The sequence below is a fragment of the Dipodomys spectabilis genome, unplaced genomic scaffold (assembly GCF_019054845.1).
Source record: "Dipodomys spectabilis isolate Male_0828 unplaced genomic scaffold, ASM1905484v1 ptg000517l, whole genome shotgun sequence".
In the NCBI taxonomy this organism is placed as follows: Eukaryota; Metazoa; Chordata; class Mammalia; order Rodentia; family Heteromyidae; genus Dipodomys; species Dipodomys spectabilis.
In genome coordinates, this window is record NW_024871194.1 from 982,207 (window position 1) to 1,001,700 (window position 19,494).

Sequence of the window (19,494 nt, forward strand, 5' to 3'; positions counted from 1 at the left end):
GGATGCTTTTTGTTTTTTGGTTTTTTTTAGAGGCATTGTTTGGGCAGCAGAGTTCAGGTCTTCTCCCGGGAATCGGGTGCTGCAGGCCTGGCTCAGGTGGTAGAGCGCCAGCCCTGAGCAAGGAAGGAAGTCTGAAGTCCTGAGGTACCAGACTCCCCCCTGCCCCAAACACACACACACACACACACACCCCTAGGGGAAAAAAGCACACTGGAATTAGAATCCGTGTCTGGGACATGGCACGATGGATGCACACAGCCCCCGGAGGCACGGTCAGTGGATGGGGGCACAGCACCGAGGCGAAGAGAAGGTGGGTACCCCCCCCCCCCAACCCGGCCCCGCGAGCTGCCATTGCCTTAGCCGAGAACTGAAGCTCCAACTGGGCCTAAGGACGCGTCAGGCCCCGTCACGCAGCTCCACGATCAGAGTCAACGCTCGTGGAAAAAAAAAGGACCGGCATCTCCTGCAGACCCGCGAGCGGCCGCCCGGCCCCGCCCCGCCCCGCCCAGGCCCCGCCCCGCCCAGGCCCCGCCCCGCCCAGGCCCCGCCCCGCCCAGGCCCCGCCCGCGCCCACGCGGCGGCGACCGCCAGCCCCCGCCCCGCCCTCTCTTCCTGGTTTTCCCCGGCAACCCGCCCCTCCGGCGTCACGTGACAGGGGCGCCCTGCCGAGCCGCGCCTCCGATTGGCCGAGCCGCAGGCCGCCGCGCGATTGGCCCAGCGGCCGGCGGGCCCCCGCCTCCCTCCTCCTCCTCGCCGCGGCCCACGTGAGGGGGGCGAGTCACGCGATTTCCGGGAACCCGTCAGGAAGGACATAAACAAAACAAACCCGAGGCAGCATGGAGAGGAGCCGCGGCCCCTGCAGCGGAGCCGGGCCCGACCCCTGAGCTGCTCCCGGACCCGGTCCCGCAGGTAAGCTGCGCGGCCCGCCGCCGGGACTCGGTAGAGGCGCGGGGCCGGTGGGGAGGACGCTGCTCTCCGGGCTGGGGACCGGAGCGGGGGGGGGGACGGCCGCCGGCCTAGGAGGGAAGGAGCGCCGGGGCTGTGGGGCCGGGGCGCGCGGAGCGCGGGGCCGCGCCGCCGCCGGCCGGTCACGGGAGCCCCGTCCCCTCCCCCACCCCCGGCCCGGGACGGTTACATAAAAGCGCGGGGCGGCGGGCGAGGGGCCCCGGGGGCGGCGGCCGTCTAGGCCCGGGGTGGGCAGCGCCCGGCGCCCGGCGCGTCCGGGCCTCCGGAGCCCCCCGGCCGCGGCCGCCCGCTGCCGGCCTGTCAGAGCGGCGCGCGGGTGGGAGGGGCCGGCGGGAGGGGCGGCCGGGCCAGCGGGGGAGGCGAGAGCGGGCGGGAGAGGGGGGCGTGTGAGGCCGGGCCGCGGAGGTGGGAGTCCGGCGGCGGGCCGTGGGGGCGGGGGGCGCAGGACGGAGGGGGACCCCGGCTGGGGTGTCGTGCAGGCCGGGGTGTGGTGGAGGGGGGGGAGAAGGCTGGGCCGCTCCCCCTTCCGTCCCCGCCCCAGAAAGCGACCGGAGAGCCGGGGGCCTCCCTCTCCCGGGATTTGTTTATATGTCCGCTCAAGGCAGCTTGAAGCGGTCCGGGGGCGGGGCCCTGGCCGTGGAGTGGCAGCGGCTCTCGCCCAATAGGAGAGGGAGACGGAGGCCGCCTCACCAATGGGCACCGGGGAGGCGGTGCCGCGGAGGTTAGGCTGTGCCGGGGGGGGGCGGTGGGCCGGGGGGGGGGGGCAGCCATGTTAGATGGGAGGGGACCGGTGATGGGGCGGGGGGGGGGGCGGGGGAGAGGGCAAAGGGCGCGGGCGCCGGACCGGGGCGTTCCCGGTGTCTGCGGGCGAGTCCGGCCGGACCTGGCTGTGGCTCCAGGGGAGCGGATCCCGACGTGCCGCTCTCCTCCCACGGGCCGAGGAGGCAGGGAAGTACCGGAGTGCCAGGGTGGACCAGCCTCCCCGGGGGTGGTTCCTGGGGCTCGCTGGGGCTCAGCCTCCGGGAGTCTCCCTTTTGATGGGCCGCCCAACCCTGTCATCGCCCTCCTCCTTTAACCCCACCGAGCCACCCGCTCCGCTGTTGGTGACTCCCCTCAGGAGGTACTTGGATGGTTTGCAGCAGGCCTCGGATCGGAGGCCGGCACCCAGGGGGAAGTTCTGCTTTTCTGGGTTTTGCCGAGAGAAAACTGAAAGTTCGGGACTGGGGCTGGGTGCGGTTTCCTTTTTTTTTTTAATTTTAAATCAGGATGCCTTCTAATGATCAAGTCCCGTGGTAGCCAGGTCTTGGTAGTATAGTAATTCGCCACTTTCTCTCAATCTCTCCTTTCTTTCTGTGCCGGCACTGGGGCCTGCACGCTGTCCCTCAGCGTTTTCATTCAAGGCTGGGGCTCAACCACTTACCATCACAGCTCCACATTCGGCTTTTTTTTTTTTTTTTCTTTTGCTGGTTAACTGGAAATAAGATCTCATGGACTTTGTCCCAGGCTGACTTCGAACCGTGATCCTCAGATCTCAGCCTCCTGAGTAGCTGCTATTACTGGTGGGAGCCATCAGCTCGCCTCCTCACTTTTAAACACATAAATTGGTAGCTCATATAAATCAACTTCATGATAAAAACATTAAGTACTGAGGGTTTGAATCATCCTTAGAACTTTGGCATGTGCGCTAGCTACAGGTGAGAAAGAGGATCGAGGTCTGGCTTCATTCTGTCTTTAAAAAAAGAAAGACATTTAACTCTTGTCTGTGGTAAACAAGTTGGCACTTGGTTGTACAGTTTTCTTTGATATTAATTAGCTAAGAGATCTAGCAAAGAGGAAAATGGTGTAATTGGGAAGTCTTTTAATTGTATTGTGATTATTTTGACATGTTGTTGGCCCTGTTTAATGCTTCGTTGAAACTTAACACGAACTTACAACTTGCAACTTCATTGGTATTGTTGAGTACCAGCCTATGGATTCATCCATCTTTCTTGAGCATTTTGGAAAAAATCATGCATGCCTCCCGTATGTCATGCAAGGGCTTTTCAAGAGTTGAGGGTTTTTAAGAAATGAAACTCTGCAGTTGTGGTTCTTGCCTGTAATCCTAGCTACTTGAGAAGCTGAGATCCGAGTATTGTGGTTCAAAGCCAGCCACTGGCAGGAAAGACGTAAGAGTGAGACTTGTCTCAAAGTAACCACTGAAAAACTGGAAGTGGCGCTGTGGCTAAAAGTGGTAGAGCACTAGCCTTAAGCCAAAGAGCTCATGGACAGGCCCAGGCCCTGAGTTCAAGTCCCACAACCAGCAACAACAAAACTTTATATGATTTTGCCAACTGGAGAAAAATAATTGATAACAATTTTATGATTTGTTTGACTCACAATTCTTTTTTTTGGGGGGGGGGTCCGGTTGTGGGGCCTGAACTCTGGGCCTGGGCACTGTCCCTCAGTTCTTCAGTTCAAGGCTAGCGCTCTACCACTTGAGCCACAGTGCCACTTCCGGCTTTTTTCTTTTTGCTTATGTGGTGCTGAGGAATCGAACCCAGGGCCTCATACATGCAAGGCAAGTGCTCTACCACTGAGCCACCTTCCCAGCCCTTGACTCACAATTCTGTTAAGAATGGTATGCATAATCCCCATACTTAGGAAGTAGAGGCATGTGGATAATCTAAAAAATTTTAGATTTTTCTTTTTCTTTTCTTTTTTTCCTTTTTTTGGGGGGAGGGGGGGATCCTGTCTCACCTTTAGTTGTTTTTTTTTTTTTTTTTTTGCCAGTACTAGGCCTTGAACTTGGGACCTTGTGCTTTTTTTTTTTTTTTTTTTTTTTTTGGTCTATTTATTTCTATCTCTGTACCACTTGAACCAAACACTCCTTCTGGCTTTTTGTTGGCTTATTCAAGATAAGAGTCTCACAGATTTGTTGACATGGGATGGCCAGGAAGTCAGACTGTCATGTGTCAGCTTCTTGAGCAGCTAGAATTATAAACCTGAGCCACCATGCTAGTTCAGCTTTAGGATTATTTTGGGGGGGGGGGGGGGGGCAGTGGGATTTGAACTCAGTAGTGCCTCACACTTTCTAAACATGTCCCCTCCAGCCATCAGATTTAGTTCTTTTTATTTATTTATTTTGTCAGTCTTGGGATGAACTCTGGGCCTGGGCACTGTCTCTTAGCTCTTCAGCCCAAGGCGAGTGCTCTACTACTTGAGCCACAGCACCACTTCCAGTTTTCTAGTGGTTTATTAGAGATGAGTCTCACTGACTTTCCTGCCTGGGCTGGCTTTGAACGGTGATCCTCAGATCTCAGCCTCCTGAGTAGCTAGGATGACAGGCGTGAGCCACTGGTGCCCAGCTTCAGCTTTAGTTCTTAAGGATAATTTTTGTGTGTGTGTTGGTCCTGGGGCTTGAACTCAGGGCCTGGCACTGTATTAAGCTTTTGTGTTCAAAGCTAGCACTCTACCATTTGAGCCACACCTTCACTCTGGCTTTTCTAGTAGCTAATTGGAGATAAAGAGTCTCAGGAGCTTTCTTGCCTGGGCTAGTTTAGAACCATGATCCTTAGATCTCAGCCACTTGAGTAGCTAGGATTGTATGTGTGAGCCATCAGAACCTGACTAGAACCCAGCAAGTATAACTTTTGTTGTTGTTGTTGTTGTTGTGAGTCATGAACTCAGAGCCCTGGGCATGATCCCTGAGCTTTTCTGCTCAAGGCTAGCACTCTACCACTTTGAGCTACAGTGCCACTTCTGGATTTTCTGTACTTAATTGGAGATAAGAGTCTCATGGACTTTTCTGCCCAGGCTGATTTTGAAACCACTATCCTCAGACTCAGCCTCCTGAGTAGCCAAGATTACAGGTGTGAGCTACCAGCTCCTGGCTCAAGCATACCTTTCAGTGTGTTACCAGTATTCTGCTTTCTAAGCCCTACCCCTTTACAATGACATGATTAGTTATGAAAGAGTATAGCTAAACTAAAATGACAGAAAAAGGGCTGGGGTTGGCTCAAGTTGTGAAACTCATGATTTTGAGGCCCTGAATTCAACTCACACACAAAACAAAACTATTTCTCGATAGGTAGAATAGTTATTAAAGGTAGTTTTCATTGTTACCTTGGTAGGAAAAGTTAGTAAGTATTGTGTCTATATTTTTATTTTTGATCCATAACATTTTTATTTATTCATTTGGTGTACCTGTGTTTGAACTGATTGAACCTCATTGCTTACTGTCTGGTTTTCCTATATGGTATGTTGCCACTTGAGGTATGCCTCCAGCCTTGCTTTTTAGTGTCTTCTGTGGAAATGAGAGTCTCAAACATTTCTGCTTGGGTTAGTTTAGAGCCCTAATCCTCAGGATCTCAACCTACTGAGAGCTGAGATTACAGACCTGAGCCACCACATCTACCTAGTACTCATTTTAAAAATGGCACCTATATCCGGAAGTACTTGTTTGGGTCTAACTCTTCTATGCAACTGATACAAAGTTCTTGGGTTTTTATTTTTTTTAATTTTTTTGTCGGTCATGGGGCTTGAACTCTGGGCCTGGGCGCTGTCCCAGAGCTCTTCAGCTCAAGGCAAGTGCTCTACCACTTGAGCCACAGCACCACTTCCAGTTTTCAGGTGGCTCATTGGAGAAAAGAGTCTCATGGACTTTCCTGTCCTGGCTGGCTTTGAACTGTGATTCTCAGATCTCAGCTTCCTGAGTAGCTAGAATTACAGGCGTAAACTCTTGGATTTTTATTTTTATTTTCTTTATTTTTTTTTTTTTGGTCCAGTCGTGGAGCCTGAACTCTGGGCCTGGGCGCTGTCCCTCAACTCTTCATCTCAAGGCTAGCGCTCTACCACTTGAGCCACAGCGCCACTTCCGGCTTTTTTCTTTTTGCTTATGTGGTGCTGAGGAATCGAACCCAGGGCCTCAGGCATGCAAGGCAAGCGCTCTACCACTGAGCCAACTTCCTAGCCCAAGAGTTCATTTCTTTTGGACAATATCACTCTTCCTCACTCTCAGTTTTCCCTCCTGTCCCCACCCACACGTTGGATAGTTCATTTTCAACACAGTGTCCAGTGAGTGCCATTGCTCCCTGAGTTTTTTTCTTTTTCTTTTGCCAGTCCTAGGGCTTGAACTCAGAGCCTGGGCACTGTCTTTGAGCTTCTTTTTGCTCAAGGCTAGCACTCTACCACTTGAGCCACAGCACCACTTCTGGTTTTCTGGTAATTCATTGGAGATAAGAGTATCATAGACTTTCCTGCCCATGCTGGCTTTGAACCACGATCCTCAGATCTCAGCTTCCTGAGTAGCTAGGATTACAGTGATGAGCCACCGGCACTCAGCTACAATTTGCTTTTTTTTTGGCTGGTCATGGGGTCTGAACTCTTAAGTCTGGGCACTGTCCCTCAGCTCTTCAGCTCAAGGCAAGCGCTCTACCACTTGAGCCACAGCGCCACTTGCAGTTTTTTCTGCTTATGTGGTGCTGAGGAATCGAACCCAGGGCTTCATGCATGCAAGGCAAATACTCTACCACTGCGCCAACTTCCCAGCCCCTACAATTGGCTTCTGAAGCTGATTTTTTAATCAAGGTTGGCAGTTGTGTGATTTGGAAATGAGTTTACAGAGGCTTATTTCCATTTGGGTTTGTACTTGTTTTGGAAAATTATTCATTGAGTCTTTGGTCATGTTCAGTATTCAATTCCAGGGTAAACTGGTAGACCAGTATATTTGTCAGACCATTAGTTTATTCCCCCCCCCCCCCCACACACACACACCCATCTTTCTCTCATTTGTCCTTGAGACTGGGTCTCCGTATATAGCCTGACCTAGCTCTCTGAGCTCAGTGGTTCTCTTTCCTTGACCTCCTCAGTGACCGGAATTACAGGAGTATACCACAGTGTCCAGCTGCTCTTTGAAGCTAGCCGCAGCCATGAGTGAAAAGCCGAGCAAGAGCATGAGGCCCTGAGTCTGACACAAGAAAGGAAAAAAGGAAAGAGAAGAGAAAGAGAAAAAGGAGAGAGAGAAGGGGAGAGGGAGAGGAGAGAGAGGAAAAGAAGGAAGTAAAGAGAGAAATGCTTTGTAGGACACATCATCTCTTGTCATCTCTGACTTGTTGCTTGTTAACTGATAAGAAAACAGCTGCAGTCTGGGCTGGGAATGTGGCTTAGTGGTATAGTGCTGACTTTGAGCCAAAAGAGCTCAGAAACAGTGCCCAGGCCCTGAGTTCAAGCCCCATGACTGACTAAATATCTCTGGTTTGACAGTAAAGTTGGGCCAAGTGAAATATAGCCTGTTCTTGCAAATAAAGTTTTATTAGCATAGAGCTCAAACGTGTGTTTGTGTGTATGTACATTTGTACATGTGTGTATGTGTGTGTATGTGTGTGTGTGACTCTTAGATACAGAGATTGAACCCAGGGCCAAGGGCAAGCACTCTATCACTTAACACTATCCGCCCTTCATCCTTTTTGTTTGTATTTTGATTTTGATAGATCTCAAACCAGGATCCTCCTCCCTCTAGCTTCCTAATAGCTGGGATTACTGGACTTGGTCATAGCGTCTGGCTTGCAAATATATTTTGTATGGCTGTTTTCTTTTTTTAATATCAGTATTTTATTCACTATTTTTTCTCTCTTTTTCTTTTGTCTCTCTCTCCCTGCCCTCCCTCAATATAGCATCTCAATTTATGTAGCCCCAGGCTGGCCTTAAATTCAATAATTCTAGGAATATAGACATGCATCACTATATCTGCTAAAGAATGTGAATTGCTTCATTGTTGTTGGCTCGTTTTCCAGTCCTGGGGCCTTGAACTCAGGGCCTGGGTCCTGTCCCTGAGCTTTTATGCTCAAGGCTAGCCTCTATCACTTGATCCACAGCTCTGTTTCCAGCTTTTTAGTAGTTAATTGGATATAAGCATGTCATAGGCTTTCCTGCCCAGGCAGGTTTTTGTTTTGTTTTGTTTTTTGGGGGTCTGGTCATAGGGCCTGAACTCTGGGCCTGGGCACTGTCCCTCAGCTCTTCAGCTCAAGGCTAGCACTCTACCACTTGAGCCACAGCGCCACTTCTGGCTTTTTTCTTTTTGCTTATGTGGTGCTGAGGAATCGAACTCAGGGCTTCAGGCATGCAAGGCAAGTGCTCTACCACTGAGCCACCTTCCCAGCCCTGAACTATATTTTTAAACACCCTTTAAAGGCACATAATGCACCTTTTCTCTTTAGAAACTGTCAGGTCCTAATGCCTAGTGAAGCAGAGATGCTATAGTCTAAAAATATTAACATAGGCAGATACTTAAGCTTTCGTCTATAGCTTTTTTTGTTCCTATTTAATATTTTTTCGTATTTGTTGACTTAAGCTAGGTTTCAAGTGAAAGCACAAAAGTTTAGAAAGCAAAACTTTTTTTTTTTTTTTGCTGGTTCTGGGGCTTAAACTTAGCCTTGGGGTGCTGTCCCTGAGCCTCTTTTTTTTTTTTTTTTTGGTTGGTCATGGGGCTTGAACTCTGGGCCTGGGTGCTGTCCCTGCGCTCTTCAGCTCAAGGCGAGCGCTCTACCACTTGAGCCACAGCGCCACTTCCAGTTTTCTAGTAGTTTATTGGAGGTAAGAGTCTCATGGACTTTTCTGCCTGGGCTGACTTTGAACCTTGATCCTCAGATCTCAGCCTCCTGTTTAGTGGGATTACAGGTGTGAGCCACCAGCGCCCGGCTCCTGAGCCTCTTTGTGCTCAAGGCTAGCACTCTGCCACTTGAGCCACAGTGCCACTTTCCAGCTTTTTGAGTAGTTTCTTGGGGATAAGAGTCTCAAGGGCACTTTCTGCCTGGGCTGGCTTTGAACCACGATCCTCAGATCTCAGCCTCCTGAGTAGCTAGGCTGACAGATGTGAGCCGCCAGCACCTGGCTAAGAACTGGGAAAGTCTGGCTAGCCTGGCTAGCTGTTAATATCCCACTTGGAATGGAAGCAGCGATTATTTTCCATAGCACTGCGACATTAGAAAAACGTTGAGTTTGCTGTGTTCTCAAGCTCTAGTCCTTTGAATATTACTAGTATGTCAGGCTATTTGAAGCTGCCTCTCACATCTGGATGGGACTTCTGTCTTGGTGTCCTTGCTCCTCTGGTTCTCTTTCTTAGCACTTATTAGCCGAGTATGTCTCCTGATGACCCTGCACTTTGCCGTGGTCGGAAGCGGCCTCTGCATTCCCTGAGCCTGCCATCCCACTGCGTCTCACCCCTCAGTGCTCTCAGGCTTGTTTAAGTAAATGAGACTGTGGCTAAGAAGTGCGGAACAGAAAGGTAATGAAAGTGTGCTAGCAGACATGTTGGGCTTTCCTTCGTTACAAGGGAAGAATTAATCATCGTTTGTTCAAACAAACAAACAAAAGGCTTTATTCTCAAATCGATCCTTAAATCAGGAGAGCCTTTTTTGATGATGTGTAGAAAAGATGCCTTGGTTTTCATTTGTTTTCAGATAAACTCCAAACTTGTTAAACATGCCTGCCTCGCAGGTACCAAAAATAAATAAATGTGCTTCTTTGGATTTGGTATTAACTCTTGGCACCCTTAATCTCTGGATGTTTGACAAATGCCAATGGAGCCTTGTATTTCTTTTTTTGTAGTCTGTGGGGCTTGAACTCAGGGCCTGGATACTGTCCTTTACCTTTATTGCTCAAGGCTGGTGCTCTACCACTTTGAGCCACCACGCCACTTCTGGTTTTCTGGTGGTTCATTGGAGGTAAGAGTCGCATGGACTTTCCTGCATTGGCTGGCTTTGAACCGTGATCCTCAGATCTCAGCCTCCTGGGTAGCTAGGTAGGATGAGAAGTGTGGGTCCCCAATGCTCAGCTAACCATTTATTGGTTTATTGATTGATTGTCAGTTGTGGGGCTTGAACTCAGGGCTGGGCACACTGTCCCTGAGCCTTTTTGTGCTGAAGGCTAGCTCCACTTCCCATTTTGAGTAGGTAATTGGAGAGATGAATCTCAAGAGACTTTTCTACCGGGGCTGGCTTCAAATCCTGATCCTCAGATCTCAGCCTCTTCAGTAGCTAGGATTACAAGCATGAGACCCCGGTGCCTAGCTAACCTCTTTTTCTTATAGGTCTGTGATAGTTATTCTATCTATAACAGAGTCCCCTTTTAGAAGAGGAGCATCATGTTCTGAGTTACACCTGTGGGACACTCAGGGAAGACTATGGGGGGGGGGGAGGGGTGCTGCCATTTACTTTGTGATGACTGTGTTTTGTGTTCTGTCACCAGCCACCCCTTGTATGCATCTCACCAAATTATGACCTTCCTTCCAAAATATGTACTAGAGAGCTTTCCCTAAACAACTTTCTACACTACGGCTCATCAGCCAATTCTAGCTCTAATCCTTCTGGCCTTTCAATACCATAAACATTCTTCCATCCCTCCGTTACAAAATCATAGTTTGATTTAAATATCTTCAGGTGTTATGGCTGACAGTTTCCTACGAAAATGCATGAGCTTGCTGACTTCTTGTCTTTCAGCTTCAGATCTTTTAAATTTTTGATTGTAAAGGTGATACGCAGAGGGGTTACAGTTACATAAATCAGGTAATGAGTACATTTCTTTTTGAACAGTGTTACCTCTTCCCTCATTTTCTCCCACTTTTTTTTCTCCTGAGCCCCTTTCCCCCATTCTTCCAAATCTGGTTGTACATCTTCTTCAGTATAATGTTTTGTCTTCCAGGATTTAAAGCGTTCCTCTGATTTTGTAGGAGTTTCCTCTTAGGCTGCTACACCCCATTCTTGATGGAATTACCATCTTCTCTCTTACAGATTCACCAAGAAATTTAAAATACAAACAGCCAAGTGCAGGTGGCTCTCGCCTGCAGTCCTAGCTACTCAGGAGGCTGAGATCTGAAGGTTAAAGCCAGCCCAAGCAGGGAAGTCCATGAGACTCTTTATCTCCAGTTAACCACCAAAACACCAGAAGTGGAGCTGTGGCTCAAGTGGCAAAGTGCCAGCCTTGAGCAAAAAAGCTCAGGCCCTGAGTTCAAGCTCCAGAACTAGTACCAAAAAAATAAGAGTAGATGGGGAGGAATTAGCGAGACAAGACATGGAGTGTGTGTGTGTGTGTGTGTGTGTGTGTGTGTGTGTGTGTGTGTGTGTGTGTGTGTGTGTGTGTGTGTGTGTGTGTGTGTGTGTGTGTGTGTGTGTGTGTGTGTGTGTTGAGCCTGGTAATTGCTAGAAAGGTGCTCAACCACTCCCGCCACAAAACAAACACCACACATTTTTGGAACAAAACAACTCTACTCTTCAGGACTGAAGGTGGGGCTACTACTTGTTTGCTTTAATTTTTCAAACAGAGCTTCATCTTTTATGAAGGCCTGATTCACCGTTCTCCTCCTCTGTAGTTGGGATGACAGGTTCCTGCTACCATACCCAACTTAGTGATTTGCAAGAGGCTCTCATATTTTTTCACAGGCTGGCCTTGAACCAAGGTCCCCCCCAATCTTTACCTCCCAAGTAGCAAATACTACAAGCATGAAGCATCGTACCCAGACTAACAGGTTTGTTTGTTTGTTTCCCAACCTCTTTTTAGTAAGATTTTTCATCCTGACTGTTGAACCCTTTCTTGCAGTTGGTTGCAGACTAGGAGGGAAGACAGCCATTGTAGGCCAGTGTTATGACAAAATGTTCTGGAAGTATGTAATAAAGAGTGTTGAAGAAGCCGAGTTTTAGGAAAGAGAGAAGAGATTTCTTATCCAGTTGAGGAGATGGGTGAGGTGTGTCGGGGGGAGTTGAGAGTGGCCGGAAGAGGACTAAATGAATAAATGCATTTGTAACATGTGCTTTCACCTTGTCCTCTGTCTTGAGCCTGTTCTACGCTGTCAGATATCTGAGCTTTTTCCCCCTGTAGTTTTAACTTTGGTTGTTCAGTTGGTTGGACTCTTCCTCTCATCTTTAGAATTACTTTTAATCTTTTATCAAGATCTAAACCACCTCCTCTTTCTCCTAATCTGTGAACCAAAGGACCATTCATTCATTCAGTTGTGTGTGTGTGTGTGTGTGTGTGTGTGTGTGTGTGTGTGTCTGTCTGTCTGTCTGTCTTTGTGCGTACATGCGCACATGCCTGGGCAGGCATCAAACTTCAGATTTCAGCCTTCTGACTAGCTAGGGTTGACAGGCATGAGCCGGATCGTGGGCCTGAACTCTGGACCTAGGCGCTGTCTCTCAGCTCTTCAGCTCAAGGCTAGCACTTTACCACTTGAGCCACAGCACTGTTTCCGGCCTTTTTCTGCTTTAGTGGTGCTGAGGAATTGAACCCAGGACCTCATGCATGCAAGGCAAGCATTCTACCACTGAGCCACCTTCCTAGCCCACCTTTGTTTTTTTGTTTTTTTTTTTTACTCTCTGTGATTTGCTGTTATTTTATCTTCTTGCTTCATTCCCTTTATTCTCTTAGGATTTTACTTTTAACTACTTCATTCTTTTTTGTTTTGTTTTGTTTTAGAAGTATTGAGATTTATGCTTCTGGCCCTTTTTCATTCATTACTTTTTTTAAAAAAATCTATATCGAGATTAAGTGATTACATAAATTTCACGTAATTGTAGGATAGTGCTACTTAGCTAAAGTCCCAAACACAAACACATTCATTACTTTTTTTTTCCATTATTATTTTTTTTTATTGTGAGAATACCGTACAGAGGAGTTACAATTACATGGGCAAGATAAGGAGTGCATTTCTTATCAAGCATTGTTGCCTCCTCTTTGTTTCCCCTTCCCATCCCTTCCCATACTCCTCCCCACTTCCCCCCACCCACTCCTCTCCCCCCCCAAAGTTGTAAAGTTCGTTTTTTGACATACGGACTTGTACATCTCATTGTTGCAGTGGGTCCACCTGTATCCCTAGTTAAACTATTTGTTTTTGCCCTTCCCCTCCACAAATTATACCAACATCAAATACAGTGAAAGCAGGGGTTATACCGTGGGGGATCATTACTTTTTTAAATAAGGTCTCCTATTTAGGCCTCCCACAGGCTGGGAGTACTGATACTGGCCTTGATCCACAATCCTTCCAGGCTCTTCCTCCTGAGTAGCTGACCCTTCATTTTCATTACACACTCTGCTATTTTGCATATGTATATGTGTCTATGTACATACACAGATAGATAGATAGATAGATAGATAGATAGATAGATAGATAGATAGATAGATAAATTTGGTGCTGGTCCTGGGTCTTGAACTCAGGGCTAGATGCTATCCCTAAGCATTTTTTTGGGGGGGTCCGGTCGTGGGGCCTGAACTCTGGGCCTGGGCGCTGTCCCTCAGCTCTTCAGCTCAAGGCTAGCACTCTACCACTTGAGCCACAGCACCACTTCCGGCTTTTTTCTTGTTGCTTATGTGGTGCTGAGGAATCGAACCCAGGGCCTCATTCATGCAAGGCGAAGCGCTCTACCACTGAGCCACCTTCCCAGCCCTCCCTAAGCCTTTTTGCACAAGAATAGCATTCTATCACTTGAGCCACAGCTCTACTTCTGGCTTTTGGTATTTAATTGGTAATAAGTCATAGATTTTCCTATCCAGGCTTGATTCGAACCTCTATCTTCAGGCCTCAGACTCCTGAGTAGCTAAGATTATAGGCATAAGCCACCAGTTCCTATTTTCCTTGGTATTGAAAGATGCTCCTTTTCTTTTTTTCTTTTTTTTTTTTTTTTTGGTCAGTCCTGGGGCTTGAACTCTGGGTCTGGAAGATGCTCCTTTTCATAGGCTAAAGTACAAACTTAGTTACTAATTTGCCGGGCTTTCTGCTTACTGTGCACTTGATATTAGTTCCTCTGTGAGATTCAACTCAAAGCTCATCTTTCCCATCTAAAATAGATTTGGAACTAGCACTGGTGCCTCATGCCTGTTAATCCTAGCTACTCAGGAGGCTGAGAGCTGAGGATCGTGGTTTGAAGCCAGCCCCGGCAGAAAAGTTTCTGTGAGACTCTTATCTCCAATTAACCACCAGACAACCGGAAGTGGTGCTGTGGCTCAAAGTGGTTAGAGTGCTAGCCTTGAGTGAAAAGGTAGGGGAAGGAAAACAAGGAGAGAGGGGGTGGGAGGAAGGGAAGGTGAAAGCAAAAAGTTCTCCCACTTTGGAGTTTTTACAGTTATATGCTGTCATCTGGAATATTCTTGTCACTGCACAAAATTCCACCATGCCTTTTTTTTTTTTTGCCAATCTTGAGACTTGAACTCAGGGCCTGGGCACTGTCCCTGAGCTGCTTTTGCTCAAAGTTAGCACTCTACCACTTGAGCCACGGCCATCATCTCTGTTTATGTGGTGCTTAGGAATCGAACCCAGGGCTTCATTCATGCTACGCAGACACTCTACCACTAAGCCACATTCCCAGCCAATCAGCATGCCTCTTTGGTGCTCAGCTTTCCTCCCTTGCCCTGCCCCAATCTCAGATTTACTTTGTACCACTGAAGTTTTGTCTCCTCCAGAACTTCTTACTAATGCAATTATAGGATGCATTGTCTTTATGTCTCACTTTCTTCCCTTAACAGAACTTTCGAGATAGTCTTGTTTTATGTATCAGTTGAGTCTTTGTTATTCCACAGATGCAGCACAATAATTGCCTTGAACCAGATGACCAGACATTGGGTTGCTTCTAGATTTTAGGCTATTGTGAATAAAGCTGCTGTAAACATACATTTAAAATACTTCTAAGGTTATCTTTTATTTGGAGGTCAGTTGCAGAACTATGGAAAGTTAAAAGTCAAGCTGGTAGCTCACAGCTATAATCCTGGCTACTCAGAAGGCCAAGGTCTGAGACTCACAGTTCTGAGCCAGCTCAGACAGAAAAGTCCTAAGAGTCTTATCGCCAACTAACACCAAGTGGGGCTGTGGCTCTAGTGGTAGAACACTAGCCTCGAGTGGAAAAAGCTCTGGGACAGTGCCCAGGACCTGAGTTCAAGCCCTAGGATGAGCACCAAAATAAAAAGTTACAAGTGAAAAAGCTATGTCTTAGTATAGCTTCCACATCTGTGAATGGGTCTCAATGGAGGGATTGGAACAAGCTAGAGAGAATAGGGTCATTTACAAGGAGCTAACTCCACTTTGAGCCATCATCTTTCAAGAAATATGTGCCCAGTGCTGTTAGATCTCATTTTTTTCCCCTCATGAGAATAAGGAAATTCATGATGTCAAGAATCAGTTACTCATGGCAGGTCTTGGTGCCTCATGCCTGTCATCCTAGCTGCTCAAGAGGCTGAGATCTGAGGATCACAGTTCAAAGCCATTCCAAGCAGGGAAGTCTTATCTCCAGTTAATCACAGAAAAGGCCAGAGGTGGTGCTGTAGCTCAAGTGGTAGAGTGCTAGCCTTGAGCAAAAGGAGCTTAGGGACAGCGCACAGGCCCTGAGTTCAAGAAAAATTTCAAGGAAAAAAAAAAACTAGTTACTCAGAATTTTCAAGTAGACTGGTGGCAGTTAAAATTTAAGGTGTTAAATAAGTTAATCCTACTTGGGAGGCAGTGATCATGGATAGGATAACGGTTCAAGTCCTGCCCGAGACACCATCTTAATCAGGGATTGGGTATGGTGAGGTATGCCTGTCATCCCAGCAGCAAAAGGCAGCCCAAACAGGAGGATCATAGTCCAGGCTGGCCCAGGTATAAAACAAGACTCTATCTTGAAAAATAAACAAGGCAAAAAAAAAAAAAAAAAGCAACTAGTGGACTGTCTCCAATGGGAGAGTGTCTGCATAGCAAATGCAAGCCTTGAATTAAAAAAAAAAATCTCAGTACCTCCCCCGCAAATTAAGATATTAGAAACCCTGCATGAGACCTAAAAAAGACTGGTCTCTGAATGTTGATTTTTGCCTGTAGTCTATCTGGAGAACTCCGCTTTAAATCGTCATTTAGCTTTGTCTTCCATTTTTAAATATCTATATTCCCAGTAGAGTACATTTGTGAGGTCCTTATTACTTTTGTGCGTGGAAGTTTTCTGGCTTTCCAGATTCCCAAGTTAAAAACTAACAAATTAACTCTAAGTGAATTTGACTCTCTGGTGTAGGGCTAAGAACACGGGGTGCCTGTTAGAGTAATAGAACCAGATTTCGCTACTCTTCCTGCTTCTTCCCAGATAGCTGCTGGTTCTATGCAGTGCTGTGTTTAACCTCAAGTTGCATAGAATCTTATGCTGAAACAACTGTAAGTATTAAAAAAAGTGATCTATCTATCTATCTATATATATATATACATATATATATATATATATTTGAGCAATAAAAGCAAAGATCTGTCTTACCCCTTGTAATTCTCTGCTTATTCTTTACTAGTTTGTAGGTTTACAGATTGATTTTGTGAATTCCAAGGTTACTTTGCTGATAAAATCAGCATAATTGACCATCACCGTCCTACAGCTGTGTACAAGAGTGTCAAATGACAGAAGTTTCCTGAGTATCCCCTCTGCACCTCAAATCTAGTCAGCTAAGTGTTTGGGATGTGTGGGGACTTTTAATTAGGCAACCAGATTTTGAGTTTGGGTTTATTGCTTCTGCTATGAAGTATCTCAGGAACTTCATTGCATGCCAAAGAAGGAATCTAAGAATAAAAATAGCTACCATTTATTGTTTTGTCCTGAAGCTATTTGCCTGAGTTCATATCCCTGCAAAGTACATGACTGTTCTTGCTTTTACACCTTACAAGAAGGCAGGGAGACTTTTGGAATGACGTTCCCCATTTTCCCCTGCAAAGCAGAACCCCCTGCATGGTGGTAGAGGTCTGGCATCCTGGGACTGAGGAGGCTGCCATAGGACAATGACTTTGCAGCCATTCTCCTGCCTGACCTACATAGACCTGCACCACCATGAGCCCAGATTAAGTAGAACCTTAGTACCTAGTGTTTCCTCATTTTCAATGTTTTGTTGGTGGTGGTGATGGTGGTGGTAGTGGTCGTGGAGCTTGAACTCTGGGCCTGGGCACTGTCCCTCAGTTCTTCAAAGCAAGCACTCTACCACTTGAGCCACAGCGTCACTTCCGGTTTTCTGGTGGTTTTATTGGAAATTAGAGTCTCACAGGGACTTTCCTGTCCAGGCTGGCTTTGATCCTGAATCCTCAGATCTCAGCCTTCTGAGTAGCTAGGATGAAAGGCGTGAGCCACTGGTGCCTGGCCGAAAATAGTCTCTAATGCACCACTCCTGAAACAGCGTCAAGACTTAAAACTGAGGGTAGAAATAGTACACCTTGAAAAAGGCCTGAACCACCCCCTCCCCAAGGGCAAGAGCACGGGGGGGGGGGGGTATGGGGGAAAGGGGCACGGGGGGGGGGGGGGGGAATGGCGGTGTGGCGTCCCTGGATATGGCTTTTAGTCTGTGAGTGTCCAAGACAGTCTTGACCTTTCTGCTATTTGCATTTTTATAAATATCTACAGAACTCAGAAAAACCAATGATTCCTTAAGATCTGTGGCACTCCTGGAGCTTGAACTCAGGGCCAGGTCATTGTTCCTGAGCATTTTTTTTTCCTCAAGACCAGCTTCTACTACTTGAGCCACAGCTCCATTTCCAGCTTTCTGTGGTTAATTGTAGATAAGAGTTTCCTAGACTTCTGTACCTGGGCTGGCTTTGAACTGCGATCCTCTGATTTCAACCTCTTTAAGTAGCTAGGATTCCAGGTGTGACTTAAGTAGCAAGGATTCCAGGTGTGAACCGCCAGTGCCCAGCTCAGTACAATGCATCTTGATCAATGTGAACACCTTTAATCTTTCTCCCTCCTTTCTCCCAATCTTACCCATCTTCAGGTTTTAAAAACTGCATCCGCTGCAAATAGAATTCTTCCAGGGAATTAATAGTAGTGTTTGCCAAATATTGGAAGTCCCAGGTTTGATCCCTTGTATGTAGCAGGGGTGAGGGATTAGAGTTCAAGTGTGTTTGTATGTGTGGACACATTTATTTTTGTGCTGGTCCTAGGGCTTGAACTCGGGGGCCTGGGCTGTGTCCCTGAGCTTTTTCACTCAAGGCTAGCATTCTAGTATTTGAACCACATTTCCACTTCTGGCTTTGGAGATAAGAGTCTCATGGACTTTCCTGCCCAAACCATGATCCTCAGATCTCAGCCTCCTGAGTAGCTAGGATTACAGTCCTGAGCCACTGGCACCCAACTAGGTTTTATTATTTTTATTGTCTGATACCACTGTGGCTCAAGATTCAAATTAAGAGGCTACTTTAAGCTGAGCACTGGTGGCTCATGCCTGTAATCCTAGCTACTCAGGAAGGAGGCTGAGATCTGAGGATCACAGTTTGGAGCCAGACCGGGCAGGAAAGCTGATGAGACTCTCATCTTCAATTAACTATCAAAACAGACAAGCCAGTTACTGGTGATTCACACCTGTCATCCTAGCTACTCAGGAGGCTGAGATCTGAGGATCATAGTTCAAAGCCAGCCCAGGCAGGGAAGGCCATGAGACTCTTATCTCCAATTTAACCACCCAGCAGAAAATCAGAAGTAGAGCTGTGGCTCAAAGTGGTAGAATGCTAGCCTTGAGCAAAAGAGCTCAGGGACAGCACCCAGGCTGAGTTCAAGCCCCACGACTGGCAATAAAAGAAAAGGTTAAAAGTGGAGCTGTGGCTCAGGTGGTAGAGTACTAGCTAGCTTTGGGCACCAAAGCACCCAGGCCCTGAGTTCAAGCCCCTGGACTGGCACACACACACACAAGAAGCTACTTCAAGATATTTTGGAACACATAAAAGATCGGTAAATATGTATTGGATGACTGGCTTCTTTGTGCTTTGTGATATCCTCTTCATGTATAAAGAGTACTGTACCGCTGACACATTATGCAGAAGGACCTGTGGCCTTGGGGAATTTTCCATTCATTATCAGCCAAGTTGTCTGATTGCTGTCCTGGGAAAAGCATGGCTGTTGGCACTGGCAGTGAAATAGAAAAGTGATATGGGCAATCTCAAAGATTTACAGTCTGGTAGTGGAGCGGGAGAGGTTGGCAAAGAAGGCAAGGAAAAATGTGAACGATGATAGGAGAACCAAACTCCCACTGCTGGACATGGCAGGCCAGTGCGGGAGGATTGTCAGCACAGTCAAGGATTGAGGAGAATGAAGTAAGGTCTAATACTAGTCTTCATTTGTAGAAGAGTGGGTGAGGAAAGGACTGGAAAGCTGGCCTCTTTTTGTATGTGAGTGTTGGGGGCATTATCAGAGGTGAGTAATAATTTAATAAATCATTGATTTATTTAATCACAGTGATGCAAGGAATCACTGCTGAAGATTTGGGAGCACAGTGCAAATATGATGGGGTAGGTTAGAGGATTTTTTTTGGGGGGGGGTCAGTTGTGGGGGCTTGAACTCAGGGCCTGGGAGCTGTCCCTGGGCTTTTTTGCTCAAGTCTAGTGCTCTACCACTTGGAGCCACAAACTCCACTTCTGGTTTTCTGGTGGTTCATTGGAGATAAAGAGTCTCATGGACTTCCCTGCCCCGGGTGGCATCAAATCACGATCCTCAGATCTCAGCCTCCTGTGTGGCTGGAATTACAGGTGTGAGCCACCAGCACCGGGCAGGGTGAATAATTTTTATGTGAGCCTCAAGCCAGCCATGG

The 19,494-nt window shown here is 47.4% G+C and overlaps 1 protein-coding gene across 1 annotated transcript in view; it reads left to right on the top strand.

The window, feature by feature from the left end:
- Positions 1 to 810: 810 nt before the first annotated feature.
- The window catches only part of Crebrf (CREB3 regulatory factor), a 62,883-nt gene continuing 44,199 nt past the window's right edge, over positions 811 to 19,494 (top strand). The window contains exon 1 of the mRNA XM_042670074.1: positions 811 to 909. The gene's annotated coding sequence lies outside the window, so the exon portion shown is untranslated. The remainder of the gene's footprint in view (positions 910 to 19,494) is intronic.